Source organism: Anneissia japonica, unplaced genomic scaffold (assembly GCF_011630105.1).
Source record: "Anneissia japonica isolate Jap-2015-1 unplaced genomic scaffold, ASM1163010v1 scaffold287965_len1858130_cov191, whole genome shotgun sequence".
Lineage (NCBI taxonomy): Eukaryota > Metazoa > Echinodermata > Crinoidea > Comatulida > Comatulidae > Anneissia > Anneissia japonica.
The window spans coordinates 781,752-788,799 of NW_022748342.1; positions in this window are offsets into that span (position 1 = coordinate 781,752).

Here is a 7,048-nt window from a genome sequence, read left to right on the forward strand (position 1 = left end):
GTTATTATTGTAGTTCTGTATAACTTCATTGTCCAAAGGAGTTCGACTTTTGTTCATTGCATTTAGTAAAGTCATGTGACGACAGAGACCTGAGTCACTGCAACGAAACGTTGTCTTACCACAAAGAGGTACCAAAAGAAAAATATTTAAACAAGCTACGTGATACATTTTTTTCGCTTATCTCTAGCTACCATGAAAATCATTCAACCGGTTTTATATCCAGGTAAGATGACTATTGTAGATAAATATAAGGAAATCTAACACATACGGTAGACTTCTGACTGAATGATCGAAAACTAGATAGCGTACCATCTGTTTTGGTTCATTCATGTTTAAAATTGACTGTCATAGCCAATAAGATTGAACTTAGCCTGAGAGATTTTCACTTATTTAGGTCTATTTCGCTGGCAAGGAGAAGCCTGAGAAACAAGTCGTACACAGGCATGACCAAGGGCCAGTAAAAACTCACCATCGGGGAGAAAAAGCACAATTCATCGGGAAGAAAAAAATATTTATATGTATTTATATGTATAATTATAATAAACTCTAAAATCGGTTAAATAAGCGTTTGAAACCCCTAAATTGTCAATATTTTCGAGTTGCTTCGCTCTTTTTGGACCACTTTCGAACTCCTTTTAATCGAAGCTCTACCATGCCCACTTTGCTTTCGTAGGGGAGATCTGACCCCTCGTCGGGGGAATAGGTCCCCCCCCTCCGGTCGGGGACCTCGGTTCTCCGCCGGGCAAATCCTGGCGCCACCCCTGACACATAGGCCTCACAAACAGGCCACATGAAAGCCCATTGCTTGGTAAAAGATGAAAAAAAAAATAGTACGTAATATACTTTTATACGTTTATATTACACACAGAGATTTCAATAACATGCGCGTACGGGTAATGACAAATTCGCATGTATAGTATAACTGAATAATGAAACACATGAATATAATCCGATTAACTAACGGATGAACATGAACATAGTAGAAACATGACCAAACTATAGGAGAGTAGGTGGGTATAAAAGAGTGGTGGGTGGGAGATAAGAAGTGAATGAATAAAAGAATGGAGACGAATTGCGGAAGTTAAAAAGTCGTAAGCGATAGTCAAAAATAATGGGATAGATTATATAGGGATGAAATTGACAGGCTGTCACTCGTTTTTATGGAACGTATCACGAAAATTAGCAAAGGGGCATGAACACAGGTTGGACTGACAAAACAAACCCCATAACGTGTACCTAACATAAACTGCCCTGAAATACCACAGAGATCGCGTTATTACTTTCCCAACAGTGTATATTGACAACAGGTTATGCGTATATAATCTGTTGACAGATTTTTATTATGGGAATTTCCCTTTCCGAATCCTAGCCTGAACTACGCCCTCACAGTTCTCTCATGTTCACTAGTCACTGGACATCCTTATTAATTATCTATTGTTCTCTGTTAATGAACTTGCTGTTGTACTTCCTGTGTTTCTTTGTTAACATACACCAAATGAAAATTGCTCAATGATTTAGTGAAGATAATTAATTATCATTCTTGACAAATATTCAGGTTTTTTTTTAAACAAATAGCCAAGTCACATAGCCATAAAGGGCCACTGTATTATAAGAATATGATAGATAGGTAAATATGTATAAGAATATGCTCCAAAACATTCATAATATTCAACATTTGTATCACAAATTGAATCAGATTTAGCTGAAACCTGTAGGCTTAATAATGCTTAGCAGAACTATTATTATTATTATAATTTTATTGCGTTTGAAATAATCATCCATAGTATAGATATGAAACATAAAACTCTAAGTGTGTTTATCTTAATAAATGATTAAACCAGTTCAAATTGAGCTAATACAGATAGAACTAAAATAATATGATGTTGAATTTAAGAAATTTAGTATTTTTTTTATTGAAACAACAATACCGTTCGTGTGTCTTTATTAATGTTTGTAGTAAAAAGTGTGTTCATTCATCAGCGGTTTTCCCATTTCTGGTCCATGTGGCAGTTGATAACTTATTTTATTCTTTTAAATTAGCAATTAAAAAGGCTAAGTCTACTTTTTCAGGAGGTTTGCAAATTTGATAACGACACAAGCAGTAGAAGGTGACCATAACATAATTGTTGATAAGCAATATAAACGTTTCTATCTTCAGAAAAGACATTATTACAAAATGAAAAATGCATAGTGCCGCCTGTCAAGATATCAAGAAAATAACATCGGTACATTATTTAAATTATACACATATCAATAAGGTCGCCGATATAAACATTTAGAATACAATGACTGGGAGAAAGCATTTGCAAAACATTTACACGCACAACATTTTTAAATAACATACAATACAAATTCATTATTCCAGTGGATTTTTTTAATGGTTTGGTAGAGTTCATAAGAATATGTTGAATACTGATATAAAAACTAGGTCTAGGTCTGAAATTAGCTGAAAAACAAAATCATTAGGAATGATGAGTATCTAAACCGTACACAGAAAATAAGACTTCGATTATGACACTTGTATTCAATCGACGTTTTTGAAAGTTAAGATCTATTAAGCTCAATTTTCCAAATATGGGTGGTGACATCAAAGAGGATACACTAAATTACCTGTTACAAGAATATAAACTTAATGAAGTAATAGGTACGAAAGACAACACATTAAGTAGTTCGACCAAAGCCTAAAAACAATCGTCATTTTAATTTTGACATTAAATTATCAGTTAAGGACAACAACAAGGGAGCTTTTTCTAAATTCTGTTTGTATTTTGAGCATTGGACGGACATCCCAAATATCTGACCCCCGATTATAAAACAATTTACACGGATGCATTCACTTAACGCACCTTCATTATCAATTTCAGGCCACTCTTCCGTGCATCATTGGTTGTCCTCGAAGTTTAAGCAAAACAACATCTAATGTGATCTGATGGCAGAAAATAAGCTGATCAACAAGTTATTACTTAAACTTCCATGCTCGGTCATTGACACGTTGAGATGTGTCGCGCCTGTGGGCCTTCAATTAACTATCATACGTAGTGCACGGCAGTAAGTAGGCCTAGTGAATGCAATAAGAATCGTATGATATTGATAAATAAAAACATTGTGTAATAAAATGCCAGTTAAGGGATTCGAGCCTTCGACCTCTAGAGGTCAAGCGTCATAACCATTAGACCACAGAGGCTTCATGGTTGAACAGATTCAAAATAACCGCCAGATACACTCTATTACACAATAGGTACTGCTGGAAAAAAATAGTAGCACATAATATAAATCAAGGTAGCCGTTAACATTGTTAAATTATATATAAATCATCAAAGAAAGGTAAATACAGTGTTCGAATAAAGGACATAATACACCGTTCAGCATAGCTCTCAACAAATCGTGAACGTCGCAACACAACAGACGTCCGTCACTACCCGACAGTGACCACTACTGGGTGACAGTGATATCTGATACCCGACAGTGATATTTGCTAGGCTTTAATTAAGAAATAAACAAAACGCACTTGATGAAAATCATTGTTAGAATTTATGTTAGAAATTCGGACCTAGGATAGTCGTGCCTAAGCCAAGTCCGATAGGACTTCACAAGCAAGCGCTGGGATTAGCCTACCTAACACCTGTAGCGGGGGCGATCATCCACAACCCTGCGGGTCGTAGGTGGCGAATAGCGATACTGTACGACCCTTAGAACGACTGGACGAATAAGCAGTCCCGGTCCCGGGCGAACTGGCGATGTTTCTATCAGGACAGGGTGATGCAAAAAGAACGTGGCACTTGCATACACTGAAATACACCCTGTGTCCTCTGACATGCTCATCATCCGAGAAAAAGCCGCATTGGAAATTCTAGCCTCATGTGCTCCCAGGACAGAACCTTTGATCTAAGAGTTAAGGGTACTCCAACTGAAGACTACGATATCGGGCCACTGGCATATCACGCATTTACGCCTCATGTACACCAGAGAATTACGATGTGGCGTTCGACTAGCAGCAGAGGAAGAGTGCTGGGCCATATGCCTTGAGGGGGCCCACTCCATGTTACCGGTGGAAAGACATTTCCAAGTAGAGTAAAGCAACCAGAACCAACTAGAACACTCAACATTCTCCAATCGAATGCAAAAGGTGTGCAAAAGAAGAAACTTGACCTAGCAAAAAGGATGCATGAAGAATAAATCTACACATCTGGCAGTAAACCATCGTTTTCTAGTGAGGGGTTACGAATCTTTTAGTTATAACCGTGAGGGAAGACACAAGGAAGAAGTGCTTATCCCGGTTGGCGCGCAACTTCAAGGCTGCACAAGAACTCCATGTTTACACTAATCAGCAGACCGCGATTAACAGGATTGATACTTAATGATCAACGCAGATTGCAAATCTATAATTGCCCTCCAGATACTGATCTTTCTCTCAATCTTATGAACATGGCATTATGGTTGTGGGAGATTTTAACAGTCACTCTGAGAGACAGGGCTACCCCGAAAATAACAGACGATGTAATGAGGTAGAGGACTGGGAGATAAATGTTTCCATCTCATTAGTCAGCCAGAAGATGAACCTACCTTTATTTCTAGACGCTGAAAGGACACATCAACTCCAGACTTTGCATTTGCCACAAGTGGCCTGTACGGAATAACTAAAAAATAATTCTTAAGTTATTTTCTTTTCTGTTAATTTTTATGATTTGGTTTTATGCATTTGTGGCTAATAAAGGTGGCTTTGCCACACCAAAAAAAAAAAAAACAACTACAAAAACAGTATTAAATCAGCTCGGACCATAAATTCACCAAATTATCCATTGACCTCAACATGCAATCGCCAGAAGTAAATGTTTCCTACGCTGAAGCTACAAAAAAAAGCATCTGCATACAAACCAAATAAACACCCTACAGAAGGACCAAAATACGATGGTTCAATGCTTTACTAAAGCAATCCTAATGCAGCCACTGCCTCCATACCAAGAAGAGCACGTAAGGCATACAAACATTTACTGAAGTGCATAGCTTCAAAACTATGAAAATGCTGTTTGCAAGGCCAGAGCACATGAAGAACCATCAATTTAAAACAACATAGATTTGAAATTAACAACTGCCAGATTCAAGATGGCCTGCACCAAAGCTGCAAAGAAAAGCTAGCAAACAACAGCTGAGAACCTAAATCCTGACAATAAAATCTGAAATAGGCAAAAGCTCTGAACAATGAAACAGTATCCAGTGCCAAAACAACACTACAACACATCGGAAAGCTTCTTACAGGCAAAAATGCTACTGATTTCATTGACGCATAATCAACAAATCAGTGACCTAAAGGTATCTTCTGAACACAAGACTACAGTACATAGGGCCCAGAATAACCTTCAAAAGGAAAAATCTGCTGACCAAATTATAACTGCTACCTTTTCTAAGGAAGAACTGTCTGAAAGTTCTCAAACTGTCTGAAATTCACAGTCTGAAATTCAAACAAACTTGTCTAGTACCTTGAAAAGAATCTCCTATGCCCTGAGCAGGCAGGTTTCCGACAGGAGATGAAGTAATCTACACATCTCAAAGCATTGAAGCTTCTTTCCAAGACAAGAGACATACACTTGCCGTCTTGTTGAATATGGAAAAAGCTTTCAACAAAGTATGGAAGGGCAGCCTCAAACTAAGACATTGTGGAGTCTTAGGCAAGATGTATACGTGGATCAGCCATTATAAGAAATCACTGGGACAGGGAGTACCCCAAGGTGGCGTTCTCTCATCGACCCTCTTTATCATCTTCATATAAGATATCATCAATGAGATGTCGAGAGGAGTTAAAAGAGACATATATGCAGACAATTTAGTCATTTGGTGGTATGAAGAGTACATTACCAATGCAGAAGTGCGCATTCAGCATGCATTCAACAATATTGGTAATTGGACCAACACTTGGCTAGTGATAGCCAATCCCATGAAAACAACTCAACACCTACCTACTTGCGAGTAAAGTTTGACCGCCAACTCGTATGGAAGTAGCAGATCAGTAATTGCTACAGCACAGCCAGTCAAAACTGGGAATTATAAAGAAATTAACAGAGACAGATTGGAGGTCTGATTATTACATTTTGAAAAACCTCTACACAGGTAGTCAGACCAGTTGCAGAATACCGAATAACTTCATGGGCCTCCGCTGCAGGATCAGCAGGATACAAATTCAATGACAATGTATCGTTATAGACGCCATGAAATCGACTCCAATTCAGAAAAGGAAGAGATAATCAATCTGGCATCTTTTGAAAACCGAAAAAACACAAATATTCTAATCCACTCTGCAAAATTCAAGCCGATTTGAAATACCGAAGCAACAAAGAATTGTGAAGCTAGAGTCCTTATTTGCTATCCAGTGTGAGAGGAAGAGCTGGTATCGTCATCTAAAGGAAGTGAACGAGGAAGAACAAACATTCGTTTTTTATAAAGAGGGAAAAGGTAATACTAGAAGTCTATCAGCGTCTCCAGGCATCCACGAAAGGTATCATGCTACTATATAAAGGTACACTTAATATAACACTGGGTTTAGAAAAATACATTCCTAGAAATCTTGGGTTAGATTGACTAGCTCAACGTTAGACAACGATTCCGGTAGGTTTGATGATTGGTTTACATTACCATTTTTACTTAAATTCTAGTGGTGCCGAAAATGCAATACCATATGTATATAAACGAAACTAAAGATTTGTCATGCTGGTCAAGCACAGAGATGAAAAGAAAATTAAACTAAATATGAAAAAAAAAATCGATAAAGGAAACGAATTACAGAAATGATCGACTGAAAAGTATATCTTTTGACATTTAGAATATGAGCAAGCCGATCGACTTCCCTTCAAAAACAAGTGTTTAACGAATGAGATAAAACATTGTCGCCCTATAAATGATCGAATAAACATTTGCAATTTGACACTATACGCCAGCCCTTTGTGTCCAAATTCAATCCCATATTACTCATATTTAACTTGAATCTGCTATCATTTATACATTTTACTGACAAAATGATACCACGGCTATGTTTCTGGTACGATGTCTGAATCAC